The 17,096-nt window shown below is 40.0% G+C and overlaps 1 long non-coding RNA gene across 1 annotated transcript; it reads left to right on the top strand.

The window, feature by feature from the left end:
• Positions 1–1,207: 1,207 nt before the first annotated feature.
• LOC107971401 (uncharacterized) lies at positions 1,208–10,657 on the top strand. Its single transcript, XR_001716124.2, has 3 exons — positions 1,208–1,280; positions 1,935–2,034; positions 10,509–10,657. It is a non-coding gene; the product is annotated as an uncharacterized LOC107971401 (long non-coding RNA).
• The last annotated feature ends 6,439 nt before the right edge of the window (positions 10,658–17,096 follow it).

Here is a 17,096-nt window from a genome sequence, read left to right on the forward strand (position 1 = left end):
CCCGTCTCAGCCTCCCAAAGTGCTGGGATTACAGGCGTGAGCCGCTGTGCTTGGCCGATTGTTGCTGTTTTTAAAGCTCTGGGGCAATTTTTGCCTCATAGGAAACATCATATAATTACATGTAAATACATCCATAACTGGGAGATTAGGGTAGGGGAAGGCAGCCCTTCCCAGATAGCCCTTGACCAGATAGTCAAGTCTTGGCTGTTCCAAAATCAAAGACTTCTGTTTTCTTTAAGGCCATCTTGCCTGTTTTCATAAAAGTCTGAAATACGGAGGAGACCCTGATTTATATTTTCCATAGAAGAGAAGAGAGATTGAGATGGTAAGTGCCAAAAAAATTAAAAGTCATTTTGGTTTTTCAATTCATTACTTCTGGAAAAAAAATTCAAGCCCATCATCATTACTAGCGCTCTGTTTTAATGCTGATGATAATTGCAAAGGCAGTATTTTAAATTAGAATGTATAAGACCACATGTAATTAACCTATACAGAAGGGCTGAGACTTCATATTAGACTATTAAATCAATCCCAGCAGAATCACTAACGCTGAGCAATTGATTTGGAAATACTGTATGGGCAGAGTAAAGAAGCGGGATGCTAATTACCATCAACGAGAATTTAGTACACTCCTCAGATGCTGTTAGAGTGGCAGGCTTTTTCTTCTGGCCCTTAACCCACCCAAAGCTGATAATTCAAATTAGTTCAGATAGAATACTTAAAACAACCTTTACGTTGTTTAAGGCAAGAGAGGATTTTCTGAGCGTGGCAATCATAAGGGGACTCTCAGACCGTCTGGTGCGGTGACTCTCAGTGGACTCAGCTTGTGTGAGATGCTGATGAGAAGTCTCAGGAAGGGTCTGGCTGTAGCGTTTCCTCACGGTGGACATGGGTTGCCCCCTCTAACTCTGGCACTGTGTGTACCTCCCTTTACACAGCGCTCTCCATCGTCACTCATTCTCGTTTCTTGTTGTTTCTGCCCTGCAACATCCATTTTCTTTCTTTATTCTTTCTTATTTCCACTGAATCCTTCAAGCATCCAGCAAGTACCCACTGGCTATCTAACAAGAAAAAATAGTCATAATAGTTTGTGTTTATTGAGTACTAGGGCAGATAATGGAAGCTCTCTATGAGAATCTAGTCCCTGCTTCCCCTAGAGTAATGTGATTGTAACCAGACACAAGGCTAAACTATTATACATTTCTCAGACTCTCTTGCAGTGAGGTATGGCGTGTCCTCTCCATGACAATGTGAGGGAAAGTGATGTGTGCCACTTCCAGGTGAGGCCTTCAAAAGAATGGATGTGTATCCTCTGATTTTTCCCCACTCTCTCTTTTTTTTTTTTTGCTGATTGAAGAAAGGCCCTAGAGACACAAGATGGAATGGGAATGGGCCCTTGAATCACCATGTAGAGTAAGGACAACGTCAACCAGGTTCACATTCCTGGGCCTATCATGCAAACAGGAAATATTTTGTTTGAGGTGTTCTACCTTTAGGGTTCATTTTTGTATCCCTTTAGCTTACCCCTATAATGTTTATATGCGTTATCTCATTTTTTTCCTCCTAACAACCCTACGAAGGGTGCTATTATTTTTTTACTTTACACGAGAAGCAACAAAGGCTTAGAAGTTTAAGTAACTTACCTGAGGGCACCCAGATAGTAAATGACAGACCTGGGATATTATTTTAACTTGGCACTTGGGAAGTGATAAGGAAGTTTAAGATGTTGTCTTTGAGCTCTGGGAAACTTCAGGTTATAAATGGACATCTTTGATCAAGAACAATTAGAGAACCATAAGATACTGATTGTTTATAGCTGTTGTCTATTCTAATTTTAGTGCCTATGCCAGGCTACTGTTAAACGTTTTTGACTATTACACTTGCTTAAGGCAAAGCATGGTAACTGGTGTCTTCTTTTCTCTGTGACTTTTAAGGTTCTATGGAACCCTGGAATGAAGAGGATGCCAACCTTGAAAAGCTATTCTAGTTCTTTCAATGTGCCATAATGGTATAGAAGCAAATGTTTCTACTGAGGTAAATCTTTTTTTTTTTTTTTTTTTTTTGGGAGGGGGTGGTGGGGCAGGGTGGAGGTAGGAAGGTGCTATGGTCTGAATGTTGGTGTCCTTCCAAAATTCACGTTTTGGAACCTAATACCCAATGTGATAGAATTAAGAGGTGGGGCCTTTTGGGAAGTGATTATGTCATGAGGGTTCTGTTCTCGTAAGTGGGATTAGTGCCCTTATAAAGATGTTGAAGGGAGCTGTCTTCCCCCTTCTGCCACACAAGGACACAGCAACGAAGCACCAATTTTCACTGAGGTTCCTCACCAAACACTGAATCCGCAGGTGCCTTGATATTGAACTTTCCAGCCTCCAGAACTATAAGAAATAAATTTCTGTTATTTACGAATTACCCAGTCTCAGCTATTTTATTGTAGCAGCCCCAATGGGCTAAGATGGAGGGATAGTAGAGTCAGTCTTATGCTAATTATAGTTTGAGGTTACTTAGGCCTTTTTAGGCTAAAGTCAAACCAGAAATGAACATGGGCACATTCCTCACAGCTCGGGTCCTGCTCCTAGTCCTGAGATGAGGGTTTGTGTGCAGTGATAATGAAGGGTGGGCTCTCAGGGGAGATAACAAAGGGAGTGGGAAGCAGGACAAGGGAGAACAAGCAGGAAGCTAAGCAGGGTGAGATTTCAGGTGATGTTTCTAGCCTCAGCCTCATCTGTGAAGTGATCTGCAGCATAAATCACCCCGCAGAGTTTGTACCAACTAAGGTGAAGGTGCTGGGCTTTCATATTCCTTCACTAATCTGGTGCTGGCTATGAGCAGCCCCCTGTAAGCTCCCAGGTACTTCTGGGTCTCCAAATGTTGTGACCAAAATAGCGCTAGAAACCCATGGGCTGTCACCTGCAGGGGCAGCCAACCAAAGCACATGGGAGCTGGGGAGGAGCACACAGAACCTACATGACATCTGAGGGGATCTGGGTGAGGCACTGGCAGGTGCTATTATAGGAGGAGAGCCCTTGTCCATAGAAGCTTGGGGCCCATCTAATTTATCTCTTGACTAATATCTCCCTCTTTTCTGTGCCTATCTGTGGTTCAGTCAAAGGCATTGCCGTACTATTATCTACTTATATCTTCCCTTTTATCCTTTTATACTTTTAGTCTGTTTGCTGGGAATGACTCCCCCTATCCCCCTCTTCTCTAATTCAAAGACTGTGCATCTTTTCTTTGCCTGTTTATAGGTCAACTTTGCAAGAATGCCCCCTTTTTTATACCTCCTCAGTCAGAGGCATCTTCCCATCTGTACTCCTCAGAAATTTGTGCATTCTAGTGGCATCACTATCTACTGCAATGCAGTGACTACATGCTCCCTGCCCTTCCTCTTATCATTCACACAGCAATAAGTTTCATAGGAACATGAGAAACTAGAAAGTAGATGGCAATGGATTGTGGAAATCTCTGAGAGAGAGCTGAGCACCCTGGATTGCTAGCCTTTGTAGTACCTTGGTACAAATAAGGCAAAACAACCTCTCTGCATGGATGTTGCTCTGAGCCAGGTGCATGACTAGACAAGGGCACACAACTTGGCTGGTTGCCTTTGTGCAGTATACAACCTTTACAACTGTACACTGTGGTGCTACCTGGTACATTCCTCCTTGAGCTGGGTCCAGGGAGGGGATCAGGGATATATGCGATTGAATTGTAGAAGAAAGGAACTGTTGCCTGGTTCCCAGACATGGCCAGGAGATTTTTAGATAACACAGTACACAGGAGGAAGGGTGGCATTGACTAAGAAAGATGCAACCCAGGCCAGCTGTGTCCTCAGCATTCGTGCAATCACTTCTGATAGCACTGTAGCAGATTTAAAAACTTGCCACAAACTCTTTGATGCTTCTCAAATTGAGACATGGACACATTCCTCTCCCCTTGAATCTCAGTGGCTTCAGTGACCCATTTGTAGCCATCAGATTGCAGTGAAAGTGGCAAACATGACTTCTGAGGTTAGGTAAGAAGAGGCTGTATATCTTCTGCTTTTGTTTCGTGAAACACTTACTCTCGGGAAGCTTCATTTCAGAACCCAGCTACCATGCTGTGAGAAATCCAAACCACATAGAGGGGCCATGTGTAGGTGCTTGCTGCAGGCAATGGCCCCAGCTGAGCTCCCAGCCAACAGCCAGCACCAACTGCCAGCCATGGGAGTACACCATCTTAGATATCCAGCCCAGTTGGGCCTTCTGATGACTGCAGCCCCAGCTACCATCTGACTGCAACTGATGAAAAGTCTTGAGCTGATCCTTTCCCCAATTCATGATCCACAAGATCATGAGCAAAAGATCTTACTGGTTGTTTTAAGCCACTAAGTTTTGGGGGATTTGTTATGCAGAATAGGTGCTTAAAGTTGCCTTTTTGCAAACCTTTGCATCAATAAGTTAAAATCTGAGCCTTGATTTAGGATTTGGGAAAATGATGCACTCAACATGAGGAGTTTAGCGTGAAAATCTCAGGTCATAATAAAATGTTACTTTACTTTGCCAATAGTGTTTTGTGTTGAGGTCTGGATAGAGAGAATATACATTTTCAACAAAGCTCCCGAAAATTTCCTCATTGGTTTCCCCATGTTTTTGCCTAGATGTTTTCTTGTTTATCTTTTTTGTGGCATTTCACAAATACTTGGGGCTGGGAAGGCTCAGATGTAATGGGTTAAATTCAGAGGTCACTCGCTTGCATTTTCAATAAGAACAGCAGCTCTTTAAATAAGATTTAAAATGCTTTTCAGTTATTTGCAGTTGGTTAAAGCCATCTGAGGAATGTTGCATAGCAATGCCATGTTAAAGAGAAAAAGTAAGTAAAGAAAAAAAATTCCTAGGTTCTTTAATAGAGTCTGACGTTATTGTTTTTAAAAATTCTTGGCCAAGATACTGCTGGGTTGTGCTACATGGAGTTGGTGCCATATTAATTTATCAACCAGAAACCTTCCATGGAACTTGGAGATTCGGAGAAAGACAAAAGAGAATCCCATCTGAAGCCTTCAGTTGGCTCAGAGTTGCCAAAATATTTGGGGTTTGAAGTTGAGTAATTTCACTTTCTTCCTTCATTTGTTGGAGACTGATAACTAAAAGTGGGATTTAAGGATTCAAAGAGATTATTACCCAAACAGAATTTCCATCCAGTTTTTTACAAACAAGCACGCTTCAGGAAATTAATGAAACCTGTTGAATCTTAATATTCTGTGGGCCCATAGATTTATTTGGAATAGTTCTCACATCGGAGGCATGGTTATTACCATGTTCTAACTGGCTGCTAAATTATGTAGCTTGTTGATAGCTGGATGATTTAACATGTCCTCTGTTGGGGTATCCAGTGGTCACTGCAGATCCAGTATTTGGGCTTAGAGACATGAGTCTGATTCAGAGCTTGTCTCAAATAGATTCATTGAGCCCCATTCTTCAATTTCCAGGTTGCACTGTGGTTTTACGCATGTTTCAGAAGACCAGTCCTCCTGCATATTAATCCATGCATGTGGGAATGAAGCAGGGAAGTAGGATGTAAACACAAAGTTCCTTTTTTTTTGAGTTCTTTAGCTCCCCAGGGCAGCTGGGGGTACAGGTAACAAGCCGATTTAATGAGTTTGTTTTCTAACCCTTTTAGGAATCAATTGATGCCTTTTTTTCCTTTAATCTTTCATGTTTTCTTCCCTTCTTGCCATCCCACTGGGTCAGTTTCACGGAGGTCTGGCTTTAAGAATGGACACTTAGGCCAGGCACGGTGGCTCACACCTGTATTTCCAGCACTTTGGGAGGCAGAAGCGGGCACATCACTTGAGGTCAGAAGTTTGAAACCAGCCTGTCCAACATGGTAAAACTCCTTCTCTACTAAAAATACAAAAATTAGCCAGGCGTGGTGGTGCATGCCTGTTGTCCCAGCTAATTGGGAGGCTGAGGCAGGAGAATTGCTTGAACCTGGGAGGTGGAGGTTGCAGTGAGCCAAGATTGTGCCATTACATTCTAGCCTGGGTGACAGAGTGAGACTCTGTCTCAAAAAAAAAAAAAAAAAAAGACACTTAGATATCCTTTGTGCAAATTATACTTTACAGCCTTGAGCTTAAAGGATAAAGCAAAAAAGACGGGCTGACATCAGGTTGGGTTCCACCATAAGAGAGGTAATCAGATGGTGATGAGGGTTACCAGCCTATGCACGTGGAGATGCCACAAGCTGGCAGAAGCTCTGAAGCTGGGCTTTCCCAGATTCCTGGGCTCTCATCAACATTTCTATGAAATTCTAGCCTTGCAAAAACTTTCTTTAGCAAACTATGTTACCCGGGATTTATTATTATGGCTCTGGGTACCCATGCTATGTGAAGAGTGCCATATTCTTGCATTAGTCATAGGTTATGCTGTAAGTATTAATAGAAGGCACACATGCCAGGTAGCATTGTGATTACATAATGATGTTTGGTGTGTTAGCACACCCAATTATTTACTCATGGTGGCACGAAACTGGGAGGACTGTGCCCCATAGGCCTGGCATTGGCATGCCCCATAGGCCTGGCATTGGCATACCACACAGTCCTATCTCCTCCTACCCACTTGTCAGCATCTTCTCTGGAGAAGAATCTTTATTGTTTTTTCATGAAATTAACAACATTCATGAAGAACCTATTATGCCCCAGGCACCGTGCTGGGCATAGGTGTAGGATGGGTGAGCAAGATGAATGTAATCTCTTTCCTCAAGGAGTTTAGAGTTGAGGGGGGAGTAGATACTTACACCCAGAGTGTGGCCCAGCACAGAGGGGTATGAAGGACATGCACAAGTAGCTATGATCAAGATTCACAGGCCTCTCTGAGCCAGTGGCATTTAACCTCCAGCCTGAAGGATAAGAAGGTTCTGTCTTTGAGAAAAGGCAGCGTGGGAGGAAGCAGAAGACAATCTCAATGAGGAGTGGTTTACGCTTCACAGTGAATGTTCTGAGGGAGGTTTATGACATCTCCTTGGTGGATTGACCACCTGAGTCTTGGCTCTCATGGGGGGACGAAAGGCTGTGTCTCATCTGAAGAGATTTCCAGGCCCAGTGGAGTTGGGGAAGATGTTTTTTCGGTGGCCGAGGGCACTTGCTCTCATCTTTACAGACAGGTTGAACTTGGGGTAGTCTCCCAGGAGTTCTTCAAGTATAGCCCAGGTTCCCAAATGCCAGCTTTTTTTTCAATGTAGGCTGACTGTGATTCTGTAGGAGAAAAGAGCCAAGAAGCTTTGGGGCCAACAGGTCTGTGCAGGACACTGAGGCTGGAGGGGCTCCCCCTGGGGCCATTCTGCCATCCCGGAGCTTGGTGGAAGGGGGCGTAGGCCTCAAGCATGTGGAGAACCCTGAGGAAGCAGGGCTTTCTAACCCCATTGCTGGCTCTGGTCTCACTAAAACCACCTATTCCTTTTCCTTGAGTCCCATATATGAAGGTGGGGCAAGCCAACCCACCACCAAGAAAAAGGGGTGTGGCCCATGTGCACACACATGCGTGCATGCACACCCATTAATCCAGCCACGGTGGGACAGAGATATTGCCTACAAACTCTCTAAGCTCATTTAAAATTAAGAAAATTCCTCAAAGTCTTATTTATCTATTAGAAGGTCAATTTCATTCAGAGTTGCTCTATGTCAAGGTTATTTACATAGAATTTGCTGGAGGATAATGCTTTGTCTTCTCAAGAGCTTTTGACACAACTCGGCATCCATCTTCTTGGAATCTGATTCTGGGCTCTGTGCCTCATGTCCTGATTACAGTGGCCTTTCACCCATGGCTCACCCAAATCCCTCATGTCCTGGGTTAAGCAAGTTTTTGCTTGTCAGTCTATCAACTGGGGACTCACAGGAGATCTTATTGTAAATAATGTCAGATGAGATTTAGGGAGTCTCACCATCTATAAATCAATGCCTGGAGGCTTTGGGATTATTCCTTCTTGTTTTTTTTTTCTCTTGGAATTAGGCAGTTTAGTCCCTGTGGGTATGGTTTAGCAAGGTCTCAAAGTCAGAATTTATTGAAAATAATTGCCATCACAAGCCCAGACTTTCTTGAATATCTCTATTAGTATAAAATGTAGTATTTTCCCTCTCCAGTAAATAAACACACCATCCAGTTCTCCTTTCCACCCCAGTTTGGGAGAGAAGAAAGTGTTACAGCCCTGGATTGGGATCATGTTTGTTTGTCACTGCAAGTTCCTGAGATGCATGGAGTCATGGTTTAACTTCACAGGATGTGCTGAGCACCTCCTCTGTGCCATGCCCTGTGCTATGCATTGGGTGTGTAATGCTGTTCAAGATACAGCATCTACCTTGGGGAAACTAAGGTTTGCCTTCAGTGACACACAGGCAGAGAATTAATCATAGAATGAAATGACAAGGGCTATAAGGGAGATACTTAAATATTAGTTATATATACTCTAGGAATGAAAAGGTAGAAGAGGAAATCCCTCTGCTGGTTGGGGTGGTGGAGAAGAGGCCGGTAGGGGAGGGATTTTGGCTTTTAAAGGATATTTGGCAATGTCTGGAGACATTTTTGGTTATTTCAACTAGGGGAATCGAATTTGTTACTGGCATCTAGAGGCCAGGGATGCTGCTCAATAACCTGAAATGTGTGCGCAGCCTCCTACAAGAAAAACTTACATGGTCCCAAATGTCATGAATGTCAAGGTTGAGAAAGAGTGCTATAGGGTGATGGTTGAGTTGAACCTTGAAGATGACTGGAGTCTGCTAGGCAGCAACTTGGGAAGGCCATTTTGCTCAAACGCTTCCTTCCACCACTAGCTTTGTGGACCAGAGAGGAAACAACACCAAGAAGAGATGACGCTCGGGTTTGGAGGTTCAGCTCACCGTGATGGTGTTCCTGAGTGGTTCAGAGTTGGATTCTGAAGAGGATGGGTGGCCAGTGTGCCAGGAAAGGTATACAAGAAAGAGCAGAGAAGACATCTCCCATAATAAGTAAATTAATTTGAGCCTGTGGCTTGCAACAGTATATGAAGTGGCCAGATCATTACATATGAACACTGAGAGGTAGAGACTTAGGTGCCAGTCATTAAACCTGTTCTACCCCAAAATCTGGAATGGAAGGACTAAGCTGTACCATTGACTCTGCAAAAAATATCTTTGGATTACTATCAGAAAATGTTCTTAAGTGAAGTGCAACATTATCTAAATGGACCCTCTCAATAACCCTGTGAGGTTGGCTGATAAAGGCAATAGCACATTGAAGTATAATAGTACAATGAAGGAAACAAACCCAGGGCAACTGAGGGTGCTGCTCTGTCCAGAAGTGTTACTGATTGGGAGGGTGGAAGGTCAGAGTCCTGGTCTGGCTGGTGGACCAAGTTGAGCTCTTTGCTGGGATTGTCTCTAGTCCTGGGCCAGTCCTGCCGTTTATCCACTGGACTGTTCCTCTCACCCAAGCTGGCTTTTATTTGTTATTTTTCTGTTTTTCCCCACATCTTAGTTTTCTGCTGTTATAACTGAATACATGAGACTGGGTAATTTATAAACAATAGAAGCTTATTTAGCTTAAGGTTCTGGAGGCTGGGAAGTCCAAGAATGAGGGGCTGCTTCTTGTAAGGGCTTTCTTGCTGCATCATAACCTGGAGGAAGACATCACCTGGTGAACATATGAGATCAGGAGAGGAAATCAGGCAAAACTCATCTTTTTTATCAGGACCCCACTCCTGAGATAACTAACCCACTCCCTCAAAAATGGCATTAATCCATTTGTGAAGGTGGAGCTCTTATGACCTAATCACCTCTTAAAGGTCCTGTTTTTGAATACTGTCACAATGGCCATTACATTTCAACATGAGTTTTGGAGGACACATTCAAACCATAGCACCCCAACATTCATTAATCATCACAATAAGAACATTATAAAGTGTAAGGAGAAGCAGATCTCCCACAATACCTCTCCCCAGGACAGTTGTTTGGTTTTATTTCCTGCTATTATCCACACAGATCCATAGTGACAAAAATAATGTAATTGCCATTGAGTTCTTTTTCACATAATAGGATGTGCTTGTTCATGTTCTCACATAGACCCCCATGAATCATTTCAGTGAACCCATATCATCCATCAAGGTCATGTGCCATCACTTACCTATCAATTCTCCTTTTGGTCACTGTGGAGGTTTTCAGAGTTTCAGTATCACAAATAACATTGTAGTGAGCGTCTTTGTATAAATAGATTTTTTTGCTTCCTTTCAAAGGTTTCTTTAGGATACATTTCCAACAGCGGGATTAATGTGTCAAAGGGTATGAATATCTTCATGGATCCATATATATATTGTCAAATTGCTTTCCAGCAGAGTGTAGCAATTTATATACCTGACATGAATAAATGAATGTAGCAGGATGTTATTATTTTATTTTCAAACTTCTTTTGGTGGTTTAATAAGTATAAAATGATACCAATTACACATAGGTAACATGCCTAACAATGTGCTTGGCACTAGTTGTTTTTGCTAATGTTTCCCTGCAGCTTATGATACCTGTCCTGATCCTTGGACTACACCCTAGACTTTCTGTGTGTCTTACGTGGCTCCCAGCCTGACCTTGATTGCCATCAATCTCCAGTGAGCACTTGGCCTTGGCTTGACCCAGTTTAATGATGACATTGAGTGTCTAGATTTAGCCCACAAGTAAGTAGCATCGTGGGTTAAAGGATGCCCATATTTATCTCGTGGCTCCCCAGATTATAAGCTGTGTCACCTTTGGTAAATTACTTCATTTCTCTAAACTTGGGATTAATTGAGATTGTGTATGTTAAGCAAGTAACACTGTGCCTGATACACAGTAAGTCATGTTAGTCTTAATAATAGTAATAGTAATAATAATAATCTATTTTAATAACTCACAACCTTTGAGATAGGTGCTGACATTATCCTCATTTTAAAGGTGGACAACTGAGGCTCCAAGAGGTTAAGCATTTTGCCTAGTATGTGCAGTCTAATGCAGTGTGACTTCTGCCCTCTGCCCCCAGTTTTGCCGCATGGGTGAGTGGTCCCAGTGAGTAGCAGGTGTATTCATGAAAACCATTTCTGTACCAGGACAGCCAGCGCTAACTTACCTATACACGAAAGTGACTACAGATTGCATACATATAGCCCTCCAAACTCAAACTAAAAATGAACCCTTATCTAGATTCCCAAAATGCTAGCAGCCACTCCAGTACTCTGCAGTCTGAGGGGAAGTAGGCTGGAGGAAAAGTTACAATGGAAAGAGAGGTGAGTCATAACCAATTGTGGTTAAAATGTCTTGCTGCTAAAAAACTTACAAAAACCTATGATCATGTGAACTTATTTCTTGGGGCCCTGAAGCTGGAGCCTCATTAGCTTCATGGTAAACTGGACACTGGCCTGAACTCATGACTAGCAGTCAACCAGGAATGGGATGGCTTAGTTACTTTTGATTGCTTGTTGCTTTTTTTCTGAATTAAAACTTCGTTATTAGCGTAGTTCAGTCTAAGAGTTACTGCCAGGGTGGAATTACTCTAATTAAGAGGAAAAGAAAAATATGTTGCTAGTCATTAATTTTTCTTGATTAGAGGGTGACCCAGTTTGAGGTTAAATGAAGAGGACTGAGGTAGTAATTTAGCACTCGGGAGGTTTGCGGAGATTTTTGTGAGCTGAGAAGCAACAGCTGGATCCTGGGATTGCCACCTGATTTGAATTCGTAACTAGTTGTAAAAAGATGTGTAAGAAATCTTCAGGAATGTCGTGCTCATTTTTAAAATGAACAAAAACAACGATGGGATTGGGGCACATCGGAGCACAGCACTATAATTTAAATGCTACCAGTGCTGCATCTGTGTCTCAATAAATGTATGAAAGCTTTTTCTGTCTTAAATGTGAAAATATTATATTATGTAGATTTGAGGATCCTGGCTTTGACTTGTCAAATTCTGGGGTAGCAAGAAACTTTACCTTTGGCATATGCCCGTAACACTGAATATCTATTAAAATAGGTACAATATTTCACTCACTTAAGTACACATTATTTGAGGTTTCTGTGATGAAAGCAAAGCACCCTTTAGTGCAAAGAGCACAGACTTGGAGCCAGAAGACCAGAATGTGAGTCCTGCCTTTGCTAGCCCAGTGACTTTGAGGTAATCTTTTTGAGCCTCTGAACTAGTTTCCATATTGTAAATTGTAAGTATCATCACTCATATATTATACACCTAGTTTAATAAAACATATGGAAAAGTAAAGTGATACACAAATGTTATTATGATATTGAGTTCTCATATCACTGTTAAGTTGGGACTTTAGATAGTATCTTTGAGAAGGGCAGGGAAGGAAAGAGTGAAAACCTTGGAAAACCTTGGGTTGGCTTCAAGGTTATAGGGGACCATTCTTTTTTTTTTTTTTTGAGATGGAGTTTCACTCTTGTTACCCAGGCTGGAGTGCAATGGTGCAATCTCGGCTCACCACAACCTCCATCTGCCTCGTGGGTTCAAGTGATTCTCCTGCCTCAGCCTCCTGAGTACAGGCATGTGCCCCATGCCCAGCTAATTTTGTATTTTTAGTAGAGACGGGGTTTCTCCATATTGGTCAGGCTGGTCTTGAACTCCCGACCTCAGGTGATCTGCCTGCCTCGGCCACCCAAAGTTCTGGGATTACAAGCATGAGCTACCACACATGACCTTTTTTTTTTAAAGAAAAGTTTTATTGAAATATAATTGACAAAAATATATATTCAAGGTGTACAATATAATGTTTTGATATACATATATACTGTGAAATGATATTCATAATGAAGCTAATTGACATATTCATATACTTAAGATCTACTGCCTTAGGGAATTTCAAGTATTTAATACAGTATTATTAACTATAGTCGCCATGCTGTACATTAGGTATCCAGAAGTTACTCAGCTCATAACTGCAACTTTCTACCCTTTGACAAACATTTCCCTTACCCTGCAACGCTTGGTAACAACCATTCTATTCTCTGCCTCTATGGGTCAACTTTTTTAGATTCCACATATAAGTGAGATCATGCAATATTTGTCTTTCTGTGTTTGGCTTATTTCACTTAGCATAATGTCCTCCAGGTTTATACATATTGTCACAAATGGCAAGATTTACTTCTTTTGAAAGGCTGAATCGTATTTTGTTTATAATATATATAATATATATACATGTATATGTATGTGTGAGTATGTATGTATACACATATGTATGTATATGTATGTATGAATGAATACAGAAATTGCTATATATATATAACAATTAGGTTGTTTCCATATCTTATAATGCTGCAGCAAATATGGGAGTGCAGTTATCCCCTCGACATACTATTTCATTTGCTTTGGATATCATACCCAGAAGTGAAATTGATGGATTATATGATAGTACTATTTTTAATTTTTTGAGGAACATTCTTACTGTTTTCCATAGTGGCTGCACCAATTTACATTCTCACGAACAGTGCACAGGGGTCCTCTTTTCTCTATATCATCACCAATACTTGTTATCTTTTGACTTTTTGATAATAGCTCTTCTTTTTATTACATTTTTTATTTTTTATTTTTCATTTTTGTGGATACGTAGTAGGTATATACGTTTGTGGGGTACATGAGATATTCTGATACAGGCATGCCATGCATAATAATTACATTATGAAAAATGGAGTATCCATCCCCTCAAGTATTTACCAAGTTGTATAGTTTGTATCCCCTTTGTGTTACAAACAATCCAATTACACTTTTATTTAAAAATATACAATTAAATTATTACTGACGATAGTCACCATCTTGTGCTATCAAGTACTAGGTCTTATTCATTCTTCCTATATTTTTTGTACCCTTTAACCATACCCACCTCTTTCCCACTTCCCACTACCCTTCTCAGCCTCTGGTAACCATCCTTCTATTTTCTGTCTTCATGAGTGACATCAGTTGTTTTGATTTTTAGATCCTACAGATAAGTGAGATCATGCGATGTTTGTCTTTTGGTGCCTGGCTTATTTCACTTAGCCTAATGACCTCCAGTTTCATCCATGTTGTTGCAAATGATAGGATCGCATTCTTTTTTATGGCTGAATAGTACTCCACTGTGCATATGTACCATGTTTTCTTTATTCATTCATCTGTTAGGTTGCTTCCAAATCTTGGCTATTATGAATAGTGCTGCAATAAAGATGGTAGTGCAGATATCTCTTCTTTGATAATAGCTATTTTAATGGGTGTGAGGTGATATAGTTTTAACTTGCATTTCCCTGATGAGTAGTGATGTCAAACATTTTTTCATATATTTGTTGGCCATTTGTATATCCTCTTTGAAAAATATCCATTTGGATCCTTTGCCCTTTTAAAAATTGGTTTGTTTATTTACTTATTTTTGCTCTTGAGTTGTGAGTTCCTTATGTATTTTGGATATTAAGCCCTTATTGGATATACAGTTTGCAAGTATTTTCTCCCATTTCATGAGGTGCTTCTCATTTGGTTGATGGTTTCCTTTGCTGTGCAGAAATATTGTAGTTTGATGTAGTCTCCTTTGTTTATTTTTGCTTTTGTTGTTTGTACTTTTGGTGTCATATCCAAAAATATCATTGCCAAGACCAATATCATGAAGCTTTTCACTTTTGTTTTCTTCTAGAAGTTTTGTAGTTTTAGGTATTATGTTTAAATCTTTAATTCATTTCAAGTTGATTTTTGTGTATAGTATAAGGACCCAATTTCCCTTTTTTTTTTGGCATGTGAATATTCAGTTTCCCAACACTATTTATTGAAGAGACTATCCTTTCCCTGTTGTGTATTCATGGTACCTTTGTCAAAGATTAGAACACTGGGTGTGAATGGGTTTATTTCTGGGCTTTCTATTCTGTCCCATTGGTTTATGTTAGTATCATATTGTTTTGATTACTATAGATTTGTAATATAATTTAAAATAAAGAAGTGTGATGCCTCAAATTGCTTTAGCTATTCAGTGTCTTTTGTTAGTTCCAAATGAACTTCATGATTGGTTTTCTGTTTCTGTGCAAAACACCGCAGAAATTTTGATCTGTAGATTGCTTTGGGTAGTATGGACATTTTGACAATATTGATTCTTCCAATCTACAAACATAGAATACCTTTCCATTTCTTTGTGTCTTCTTCAATTTCTTTCCTCAATGTTTTTCCTTATAGTTTTCATGTACAGATCTTTCATGTGCTTGTTTAAATTTTTTTCCCAGGAATTTAATTTTTTGATGCTATTATAAGTGAGACTGTTTCCTTAATTTCTTTTTTGGATTGTTTGTTTTTAATGTATTGAAATGCAACTGGTTTTTTTACGTTGATTTTATTCTTTGCAAGTTTACTGAATTCATTTATTTAAATTTTTTTTGGTGGAGTCTTTAGGGTTTTATATATATAAAAGATCGTGCCATATGTAAACAGAGACAGTTTTACTTTTTCCTTTCCAATTTGGGTGTCTTTTATTCCTTTTTCTTGCCTAATTGCTCTGGCTAGGAGTTCTAGCACTACACTGAGTAGAAATGGCAAGAGTGTGCATTCTTGTTATGTTCCTGATCTTAGAGGAAAAGCTTCCAACTTTTTATTATTGAATATAACGTTAGCTATGGGCTTGTCTTATATGATCTTTATTGTGTTGAGGTACATTGCTTCTATAACTAGTTTGTTGAGAACTCTTATCATGAAAGGATTTTGAATTTTGTCACGTGCTTTTTCTGCATCTATTGAGGTGATTGTATCATTTTCATTCTTCATTCTGTTCATGTAGTATATCACATATTTTGATTGGCATATATAGAATTATCCTTTCATCTCACCTGGTGATTGTGAATGATCCTTTTAGTGTGCTGTTAAATTCAGTTTGCTAGTATTTTGTTTAGAATTTTTGCATCTATTTTCCTCAGGGATATTGACCTGTAATTTTATTATTATTTTTAGTGTCCATATCTGGATCTGGTATTAATCTGGTCTCCAAAATGAGTCTGCAAGTATTCCATGCTCTTCAGTTTTTTGACAGAGTTAGAGAGGTTGATATTAATTCTTTAAATGTTTAGTAGAATTAATCAGTGAAGCCATCAGGTCCTGGGCTTTTCTTTCTTTGCTTAAAAATTTTAAAAAAAGGCCAGGCACGGTGGCTTACGCCTGTAATCCCACCACTTTGGGAGGCCGAGGCAGGCGAATCACGAGATCAGGAGATTGAGATCATCCTGGCTAACACGGTGAAACCCTGTCTCTACTAAAAATACAAAAAATTAGCCAGGCGTGGTGGCAGGTGCCTGTAGTCCCAGCTACTCAGGAGGCTGAGGCAGGAGAATGGTGTGAACCCAGGAGGCGGAGCTTGCAGTGAGCTGAGATAGCGCCACTGCACTCCAGCCTGGGCAACAGAGTGAGACTGCGCCTCAAAAAAAAATTTAAAAAAAAATTATTGATACATAATTGTACATATTTGGGGGTACTTGGTGATATTGCAATACATATAATGTATAGTGATCAGATTGGGGGTAATTAGTATATCCATCATCTAAAACATTTTTCATTTATTTGCTAAATATCCTCTAACATTCAATCTCCTCTATCTAGCTATTTGAAACACATATTATTGTTAACTATCATCATCCTGTAGTGTTATAACACATTAAAATGAGATTTTCTCTGATGGAAAATTTTTGAATACTGATTCAGTCTCCTTGCTCATTATTGTTCTGTTCAGATTTTCTCTTTCTCCGTGATTCAGTCTTGGTAGTTTGTGTATTTCTAGGAGCTGATCTCTTTTTTTCTAAGTTATCCAATTTGTAGATATATAAGCATTCATAGTAGTCTCTTATGATCCTTTGTACTTCTGTGCTATCAGTTACAATGCTACCTCTTTCATTTCTGATTTTATTTGAGTCTTCTCTATTTTTTCTTAGTCTTGCTAAAGATTTGTCAATTTTATTTATCTTTAAAAAATTCTCAGTTTCATTGATCTTTTCTATTGTTTTTTACTCTCTATTTTATTTATTTTTGCTGTGATCTTTGTTATTTTCTCCCTTCTACTAACTTTGGGCTTAGTTCTTTTTTTTTTTTAGTTCATTGAGCATAACATTATTAGGTTGTTTGAGATCTTTACTC

This window comes from Pan troglodytes, chromosome 13, assembly GCF_028858775.2.
Source record: "Pan troglodytes isolate AG18354 chromosome 13, NHGRI_mPanTro3-v2.0_pri, whole genome shotgun sequence".
Lineage (NCBI taxonomy): Eukaryota > Metazoa > Chordata > Mammalia > Primates > Hominidae > Pan > Pan troglodytes.